Source organism: Schistocerca cancellata, chromosome 4 (genome assembly GCF_023864275.1).
Source record: "Schistocerca cancellata isolate TAMUIC-IGC-003103 chromosome 4, iqSchCanc2.1, whole genome shotgun sequence".
Lineage (NCBI taxonomy): Eukaryota > Metazoa > Arthropoda > Insecta > Orthoptera > Acrididae > Schistocerca > Schistocerca cancellata.
In genome coordinates this window covers 552,853,748-552,864,148 of record NC_064629.1, presented here as the reverse complement: position 1 = coordinate 552,864,148, position 10,401 = coordinate 552,853,748, and the positions used below count along the sequence as shown (strand labels likewise).

General features: G+C 45.5%; 1 non-coding gene across 1 annotated transcript; it reads left to right on the top strand.

Annotated features, from left to right (window-relative positions):
- The first annotated feature begins 924 nt into the window (after positions 1-924).
- On the top strand, positions 925-997 carry Trnas-gcu (transfer RNA serine (anticodon GCU)). Its single transcript has one exon. It is a non-coding gene; the product is annotated as a tRNA-Ser (tRNA).
- Positions 998-10,401: the final 9,404 nt, after the last annotated feature.

The window sequence follows — 10,401 nt, the reverse complement described above, 5'->3', positions numbered from 1 at the left end:
CAGCATGCGTTCTCAGAAATGATAAGTTCACAAAGGTACATGTATCACATTGTAACAACCGAAATAAAATGTTCAAACGTACCTGCGTTCTGTATTTTAATTTAAAAAACCTACCTGTTATCAACTATTCGTCTAAAATTGTGAGCCATGTGTTTGTGACTATTACAGCGCCATCTATCACAAAGCGAAAAAAGTGGTCCAACTAAAACATTCATATTTTTTACGTGCTACTTGAATATGTAATAAAAAATGGGGGTTCCTATTTAAAAAAACGCATTTGATATCCGTTTGACCTATGGCAGCGCCATCTAGCGGGCCCACCATGGCGCCATCTGGTTTCCCCCTTCAAGCTAGACAAGTTTCGTTCTTTGTAGTTTTTTCGTTTGACGCTTATTTCGTAAGATATTTGGACCGGTCACGATCAATGGACCACCCTGTAGATTGATCATATTCCCTTTGCCTTTTCTGAATCCATATTGACTCCGAGGCATCAAATTACAGTTTTCAAGCCACCATTGCAGTCTCCTTTTTACCACACTTCTTCAGTTTTTTTGCTACACAAGAAAGTACCGCTACGGATCGATATTTAGAGGCTGTATTTGGATCTTTCTCATTTTTCAGAACTGGAATTATAACTTGCGTCGTCCATGAGGTCCTGTTGTATCCAATACCGATTAAAAATGTATAAGAGCAAATCTTTCGCTTCTGTAGGCAGTTTCGGAAGCATAGAGTAATGAATGAAATCAGTACTAGGAAACATGCACACCAAGCTCGAACCCTTATGGGAACCGACGAGATGACGCGAGTAATGAGACTAATGAGCAGGTGCACCACATCGTTAGTGTGTGGCATACGAGTAAGTTGAGAACTTGAGTCTCACTGGAGACGCGCTAGGATAGACCGTGCGGTTATGGTGACCACTGTGTCCGGATGGCGTAGTGGTCAGCGCATCTGCCTGCTAAGCAGGAGACCCGGGTTAGAATCCCGATCCGGCTCAAATTTTCAACTTGCGCCATTGATATAAATCAGTGCCCGCAGGCAGCTAATGTCTTTAATTCCTTCGTGTCTTAATACCAGGACAGTTGACACTAAGACTTTAAAGGTTCGTCAGTTCTTCTTGAGAGAAAGGACGAAGTAGTATATGATGACAGTCATCTTCAACAGAAGAGGGATAGTTTAGAAAAGAAACCGTGAAAGAAGCGAGCATATCGATAAATTACTCTAACCAGGCAGTGGAGGTGGGGAAGGCAGTCGGATATTTCTAAAAGCCTTTGTTTTCTACCAAATGCTTGTCATAGTTGTTGCTTTTTTACGTGAAAGGCAAAATTTAATCCAAGTGCCTTTTATTTTTTCAGGAATTTGTTAACACAAACGCGAGCATTGACTTTGCACTTTCAAGAAATTAAACAACATGGATTTCTGATAATAGGTTTTCAGAGGAAGTCTGCAGTTTGCAATTTCTTGAGAGCATTCAGGATCCACCAAAGAGAATGTTGCTTCATAACAGTAAACTCTTTCTTTCTTAGTAATTCTGACCTCCACTACGAATTTCATAGCATTTGTTAATGCTTGTTAGGCGTCTTCTTCCCCTAAGTCACGTCACATGTTCTCGATTGTTCGTCGAACTGTGTCATTACGTTTGTTCCAATTGGCTTCCGCAATTTTCCGCTTACTATTAGAGTAACATATTTGTGTAAAAAAATTGTTCAAATGTGTGTGAACTCTTATGGGACTTAACTGCTAAGGTCATCAGTCCCTAAGCTTACACACTACTTAACCTAAATTATCCTAAGGACAGACACGCACACCCATGCCCGAGGGAGGACTCGAACCTCCGCCGGGACCAGCCGCATAGTCCATGACTGCAGCGCCCTAGACCGCTCGGCTAATCCCGCACGGCCATATTTGTGTAGTATCAACGTTTATATTAATGTGGAACTCTACTGGGAAATCATCGGACCCCATGGAAAATAACGAGCCAATTAGAAAGTTCAGTTAAACAGGGGGGTGCAATGTGTTGCATCTATTAGCAGAATGTCTTCTGAATGGTGAATATACCAGTTACGAGTTCAGTTGTCGACAATCACTAAGTTATTAACTTGTTTCCTTCAATAACACTCATCAAAGCCCTGCTGTTTCTGTCTCCCAAGGATACCCGAAGATGGCCTACTGACTGTCTCGAGTCGTCACTATGGTGGGGAGACTTATACACCGGGACAACTGCAAGGGATCTGCGAGCAGATTATATCCGCACAACAACTAATTCGATATGGTTTTTTCTTACACTGAGCGGATATGGTTTATGCGGCAGCGAATGTTTCACCAATACAGCAACGTCACACTGCCCATCGAGACGCCCCCCCCCCCCCCCCCCCCGCCATACCCCCCTCCCTCTCCCCGACGAAATAATTTTTGAAGCAAACAATGTGCAGAAACTAGAACAATATTTTGCATAAGAGGACTATGTCAGGCTGACAAATGTGAAACGCACGCATTAAGGAAGGATAAAGGGGGCAGGGACTGGGTGATACGTAACCTTGGAGCTGGTTTGTTGGTCTCAGAGTGGAAAGCCACTGAGCTCTTTTCAACATCTGTTTTTAACACCAGGGCACTCAGTATACACAACGGAACTTTAGCAATAGAGGAAAAGACTTACAGTAGTAAAAACGTTTCTGGCCAATAAAACAAAGCATCAGCATAATTAATTCCAAAGTACAGTACAATTATAGCCCTTCTGTTAGGAAAAACAGTTTCATTTAAATGGCTTGTATTAAGTCTCTTGACTCCAGTAAGTTACAGAAAATTACTTTTTCCTCAAAAGAATTCAAACCCACTATTTCCAAAGAGCCGTCTCAATTCTAACTCCACGTACCTTTCTCAATTATTCGTTAGATTTCTGTATCCCAAACGGTCGTGACTGACCAATAAAATAGTTAAATAGTTAATTCATTATTGATAGAAAACCTCATAACATTAGGTAAGTGGCAGTGGCTGAGCAATTAAACAGATTTAATATTTAAAGCAAATAACACAGCATTATCAAGTGGCCATTATTAACTCTCAGCTAATAAGCAAATATTCTATAACCAACGGCGTTCATAACTGACCAGTAAAGAAACAGCTAGATTAAATATTTAAAAGCAAAATAAGACACCATTAAACAAGTGCAATCTCTGCCGAGCAGCTATCTTACTTACGATACAAGGCGTAATTTACTGAGAGAACGCCCAAGAGCCGGCCGGGGTGGCCGAGCGGTTCTAGGCGCTTCAGTCAGGAACCGCGCGAGTAACATCAGTGCCTTTCAAAATTCCAGTATTAATTTAAGCGTGAGAAAACAGATCACATACTTGGCTTCGTGTTTGCCTCTCCTTCACAGCTGAAAGCAGATTTAAGTCTTAAACACAGAGCAAGGTTACGGCATGCTGGTCGAAAGTCAAGGAACTTCTTTATAAAAGTTCTTTAATGCTCACCGTAGTTTCACAGGCAAGCCAGATCGCAGCCTTTATCACACGTCGATACCAAACTCGGTGCTATAGCCGCGAGCCCTTCGCCAACAGACTTCGTCGGTCTGCCACATACCCTTTGGCTGGCAGCGGCCACCCATCTGTCCTCGCGCTATCCTCTTCTATGGCGTATACACAACAGCAATACCCAAAGCTGGCCGTCTGAAGCATGTCCACGGTTCACTACCGCCACCTCTCTCCGTGCATGGGGTCTCACTTCAGATTTATACTCGCCGCCTTGGTTCGCGCCGTCTCGGCGTGAAGCCACGCGCTAATATCTTTGCTGTCTCAGTCGGCACCGGACAAACCACCGAAGTTCTGTAAGTCATTTCAAATCCTCGAATGCCATGCACTCGTTCTCGCTTTCCGCGTTCGTTTACATTCTCCCACATGGACCGTCTACCATCTCTTCGAATTCCCCCCCCCCCTCCCCCACCTACATCGAACACCTCCTCATCTCCTATACTACCCACAGACTAGATTCTAATAACCCCATTGTCTCCCCTCTGATTACCAACCCCAGAATGCTGCTGCGCCTTCACAAACACATCCCTCGGTCCCTACATCTACACAGACTCCATATCCTATCCCAACACAACTTCAACCAACTCTCTCTCCCAGAAGTTGAGATCAGCCCCTACCAACTTTAACTCTTCTCCCACCTACCCCATTCCATATCAGGTCTCCTCTCTCCTTTCCCTCTCTATCTATCCCTACCCCTTTCTTTTTGTAACCACTACCATACCCACACACTGCACTACTCTTCACCCTTCCCATTGTCTGTATTTCCCATTATGCTCCTCAAATCCTACCTATCATCTCTATAATTTTCCTACCTAACGGATCTCTATCTTACCCACACCCCTCAACCCTATGGAACATACTATGTCCTCTGACAATACTTCTCACTCTGTGCAGGTCCTTCAAATTTTAAGTGAAAGTGCAGTGCTTCTGTGTTTCTTATCAGAAGAATTTCACCTCCCTGCGATGTGTTTTTAAACTGTATATATTTTCCTTTTTTAACTCTCCGCCTTCCATTTTTATTTTAAAGTAGAAAAACAGACCCAAATTTTGTTTGTGTTATTATTATAAATTCGTTTGGCTGAAGAGAGGAATATTTTACTGTTGACAGCCCGCTCCTCGCCCACATAGGACGAAATGGATGAAATAACAATAAAGGAAAAGAAAAACAGGGCAAAATCGATGGGCACGCATCTTAATGAATAAGTCTGTCTGCAAGCTTTCTCTATTGGTGTTACCTTATCTAATGTCCCGCTGAAATACTTTTATAGGCTTCATAATTCGGACAGAAAGAGAATGAAATATGCTCGTTACGAGGTGCCGTACATTGGTATCGATCATAACATTGTTTTGTTGCATATTCTGAAAGACAATGTCAGTAACCTTTATTATCTTATCGGTAACTTCGCCGTGAACTGGAGGCTGTCGTTGATTAGGTACTTATGCCGTTGCTAACATGTGAACTCCAGATTGACAAGGATTCTGGTTTATAGGTGTGGCTGAACGTTGCTTGCGATATAGCAGGGTGCCGTACTTACACCATTCGCGTACATTACTGTGTTTGCTTGTTTCCGCCCGCAGCTGGTAAGGCCAATGATCGGTGGTTGTCTGCTGAGGAACATCAAGACATTGGGTTCCGTCCCTACTTCCGCGCTGTTGATCTTGAGTGCTTGTGGCGGGCATCAGTGGGAAAAGTTGCGTGCTTTGAAAATCTGGAGCGTTGAAATTTGTCGGAGCAGCAATGATCGGCGCAGGCAAGAAATGTTATCCGCCAGTGAAGGACGCGTTGGTTGGCATACGAGCAGCAGTCAGAGCGTCCCTGAAGTCAAGGTTACTGAATATAGTTAATTTTTGGGGTCATCGCCGCATGTGATATTCAGGACAGGACCGATTCGTGGGTGGGTGTTGTACCACAAAATGTGCACAAATAGCAATAGAAGAGGCGCAGGATTAAGCAACATGACGTCTACTACATTTGACGCATCTCATCTGGGATCGACATTGTTCACTGATGTGTTCGCGACGAAGGCAATTAAAATACTGCCTGACAGTGAGCACGTAAGGACCTAGAGATATCCAGTTCCATGGATAGACACAGCTTCCGTTAAAGTCTGGAATTGAAAGGTTAACAAGTGGGTCTGCAATTTAACAGTTTGTTCCTCACCATATCACTTCGTAAACCTGCGAACACCTATAATGGAGAAGACTGATTGCACGACTTCCAAAATCTCCACACTTTCAAGTTCTGTATCTGCTTTTCTTGTTACTCCCAGACTGTGAACAAAGAAAGAAGGAATGTAAGTTTCTATGTTTTTAGACTTAAATACTTCATTGTTGACTAAGAATTTAGCTTTGTGTGGAGTTTTCAATTCGATTTCCACAAAAATACAGAAAGTGGACGGTGAGTTGTTTTTATGGACATTTTGGATAAAAATGTGGCTCTCTGCACCCTGTGGCTCTAGGGCTACTCTTACGTCTTTCCTTTCCAGGGCTCAATAATGCGCTGGAGAAACAGGAAGGTGTATTATGGATTCACTCTGAACGAGCGCTAACGAATGGCTGATAGCATCTATCGTGATGTCCGAAGTACACGGTTCAGCCACTCACTGGCAGCAAATGGCAGCACTAGCAGTTGAGGCTATGCAAAGCGTGCGGGAGGACGCGGAAAACAGTGCAATCGATATCGTATTGCGCAAATCGCTGATGAACCAAGGGGCTACCAACAGTGTCTCCTAAACGACCGTTCAGCGAACGTTGCTGTGTATGGGTCTCCGCAGCAGACGCCTGGTTCATGCACCAACGCTGATCGCTGTCCATGGGCGTCGAAGGCTGAAAATTGGACGTCAGTACCGCAGCTGGATATCCACTGACTGACGACAGGTGCCCTTTTCTGTTGAATTGCGTTTTATGCTCCATCGAACTGAAAGAAAGTATCCTACAACAATCGTCGGAAGGGCCCAGGCCGGACGAGGGAGCTCGTGAAATCCACCACCGCTATCCCCACACGCTGTTCGGTTTTCCTTGGCACGATGCCATCTATCAGCAGGTCAAGGCAACGTGACAGACAGCTTGTTGCGTAAGTGCGTGGTTTGAAGCTGACCACGGCCGTGGAATCGGCATGGCTCCACATCCTGTCGGCACCTTCCAGAACCATACTGACACTCTTCCTACACCTCCCGCACCGGTCCACGCTGCAAAAGTTGGTTAGTCAGGCTTTTGACAGGTGGTCACATTAATTTAGCTGGACAGTGTAATTCCTGGAGGACTTTGGAAGGGAGCTGCACCTCGATGTAGCCACTTGACAACTAGTTGTTGTCGATGTTACTCAGAGGGGACGTCGAAATCACCTCCCCTCCCCGCCCCTCTTAACCTTGCACCCCAATATACATAGTGGGGCTCGTCGTTACCGAGAGAATGTCACAAAACATTTTTTACAGATAACCGTATCAAATGTAAGACCATTATTCACACACTATAAGGAAAACCCTTCAATTGTTCACTAGACGTAAGCAACTCGAGCTACGGTTTCGCAGAAGTAACGACACGTCCGATCGCTGTCGCATCTGAAGCCGAACTGTTCTCTGGAGTTGCGGTGGCTGTTTACTTCTTTTCCCGTCAGATACTGACGCCTCTGTAGCTGACCAGCTTGTAGCTCCCATCATTGCCATGAGGTATCACTCGAAACGATAGTTAAATATGGAACAGATAATATTATCTACAGTCCTGGAAATGGAAAAAAGAACACATTGACACCGGTGTGTCAGACCCACCATACTTGCTCCGGACACTGCGAGAGGGCTGTACAAGCAATGATCACACGCACGGCACAGCGGACACACCAGGAACCGCGGTGTTGGCCGTCGAATGGCGCTAGCTGCGCAGCATTTGTGCACCGCCGCCGTCAGTGTCAGCCAGTTTGCCGTGGCATACGGAGCTCCATCGCAGTCTTTAACACTGGTAGCATGCCGCGACAGCGTGGACGTGAACCGTATGTGCAGTTGACGGACTTTGAGCGAGGGCGTATAGTGGGCATGCGGGAGGCCGGGTGGACGTACCGCCGAATTGCTCAACACGTGGGGCGTGAGGTCTCCACAGTACATCGATGTTGTCGCCAGTGGTCGGCGGAAGGTGCACGTGCCCGTCGACCTGGGACCGGACCGCAGCGACGCACGGATGCACGCCAAGACCGTAGGATCCTACGCAGTGCCGTAGGGGACCGCACCGCCACTTCCCAGCAAATTAGGGACACTGTTGCTCCTGGGGTATCGGCGAGGACCATTCGCAACCGTCTCCATGAAGCTGGGCTACGGTCCCGCACACCGTTAGGCCGTCTTCCGCTCACGCCCCAACATCGTGCAGCCCGCCTCCAGTGGTGTCGCGACAGGCGTGAATGGAGGGACGAATGGAGACGTGTCGTCTTCAGCGATGAGAGTCGCTTCTGCCTTGGTGCCAGTGATGGTCGTATGCGTGTTTGGCGCCGTGCAAGTGAGCGCCACAATCAGGACTGCATACGACCGAGGCACACAGGGCCAACACCCGGCATCATGGTGTGGGGAGCGATCTCCTACACTGGCCGTACACCACTGGTGATCGTCGAAGGGACACTGAATAGTGCACAGTACATCCAAACCGTCATCGAACCCATCGTTCTGCCATTCCTAGACCGGCAAGGGAACCTGCTGTTCCAACAGGACAATGCACGTCCGCATGTATCCCGTGCCACCCAACGTGCTCTAGAAGGTGTAAGTCAACTACCCTGGCCAGCAAGATCTCCGGATCTGTCCCCCATTGAGCATGTTTTGGGACTGGATGAAGCGTCGTCTCACGCGGTCTGCACGTCCAGCACGAACGCTGGTCCAACTGAGGCGCCAGGTGGAAATGGCATGGCAAGCCGTTCCACAGGACTACATCCAGCATCTCTACGATCTTCTCCATGGGAGAATAGCAGCCTGCATTGCTGCGAAAGGTGGATATACACTGTACTAGTGCCGACATTGTGCATGCTCTGTTGCCTGTGTCTATGTGCCTGTGGTTCTGTCAGTGTGATCATGTGATGTATCTTACCCCAGGAATGTGTCAATAAAGTTTCCCCTTCCTGGGACAATGAATTCACGGTGTTCTTATTTCAATTTCCAGGAGTGTATTTACACAATCATCATTAAAATAATTTAAAATTATGGAAGCATCCTTCCTCGTGAATCAGTCTCGCTGTCACCCAGCGCGGTGTTTAGCACATTCGATCGGCATTCGGGAGGACGACATTTCAAATCCCTATGCTGCCATCTAGACATAGGTTTCCCGTGATGTCCCTAAATCGCTCCAGAAAAACACCGCGATGGTTCTTTTGAAAGGGCGCGGCCGATTTCCTTCCTCATCCTTCCATAATCGGAGCTAGTGCTAATGATCTCGTTCTCGACGGGATATTAAACACTAATGTTGTTTTTTTTCTTCAGTCTACTAGTGAAAACCCTACCAAAAATTTAATTTAGTAAAATGTATAATGAAATCTGTTAAAGCACGCGCAGCATTCCAGTCTTTGGGTACGGATCTTTCGTCGAGCGAGCAGTTGCATATGATTGTTAGGTATGGAGCTATTGCATACTCTGAAAGAAATCTAATTGGTATACAGTGTGGAGCAGAAGATTTGCTTTTAGTAAATGATTTAAGTTGCTTCACTACTCTGAGGATATCTACTTCTAAGTAACTCATGCTAGCAGCTGTTCTTCATTCGAATTCTGAAACATTTACTTCGTCTTCTTTGGTGAAGGATTTCCGGAAGGCTGTGTTTAGTAACTCTGCTTTGGGAGCACTGTCGTCGATAGTTTCTCGATTGCTATCGCGCAGAGAAGTGTCCTTCCGCTAGCATACTTTACATCCGACCAGAATCTCTTTGGAATTTCTGCCAGGTTTCGAGTCACAGTTTCGTCACTGAAACTACTGTCAGCATCTCGCATTGAAGTCCGCGCTAAATTTCGAGATTCTGTAAAAGATCACCAATCTTAGAGATTTTAGTTCGTTTAAATTTGGCATGCTTTTTTCTTTGTTTCTGCAACAGTGTTCCGTCTGACACGTTTTGTGTATCATTAGGGATCAGCTGCGTCGTTTGTTAATTTATTTGGTATAAATCTCTCAATTACTGTAGATACTGTTTCTTTGATTTCAAGCCACACCTGTTCTGCACTTACATTATTCATCTGGAAGGAGTGGAGATTGTCTCTGAGGAAGACGTCAAGTGAATCTTTATCTGATTTTTTGAATAAGTATATTTTTCGTTTATTTTTGGAGGATTTGGGGTTACAATATTCAGTCTCGCCACGACACCCCTGTGTTTACTATTCCCGGCATCCGTTTTGATGCTCGTTATTAGCTGAGGATTATTTGTTGCTAAGAGGTCAAGTGTGTTTTCACAACCGTTTACTATTCGCATGGGCTCATGAACTAACTGCTCGAAATAATTTTCAAAGATTTTGAACGATGTTTTATGCGTACCTCCGGATTTAAACACGTATTTTCGCCAACATATCGAGGGTAAATTCAAGTCACCACCAACTATAACTGTATGAGTCAAATAAGGGTTTAAAATAAAGTCAAATTGTCTTTGAACTTTCAGCAATTGTATCATCTGAGTTGGGAGGTCGGTAAAAGGATCCAATTACACTACTGGCCATTAAAATTGCTACACCACGAAGATGACGTGCTACAGACGCGAAATTTAACCGACAGGAAGAAGATGCTGTGACATGCAAATGATTAGCTTTTCAGAGCATTCACACAAGGTTGGCGCCGGTGGCGACACTTACAACGTGCTGACATGATTAAAGTTTCCAACCGATTTCTCATACACAAACGGCAGTTGACCGGCGTTCCCTGGTGAAAC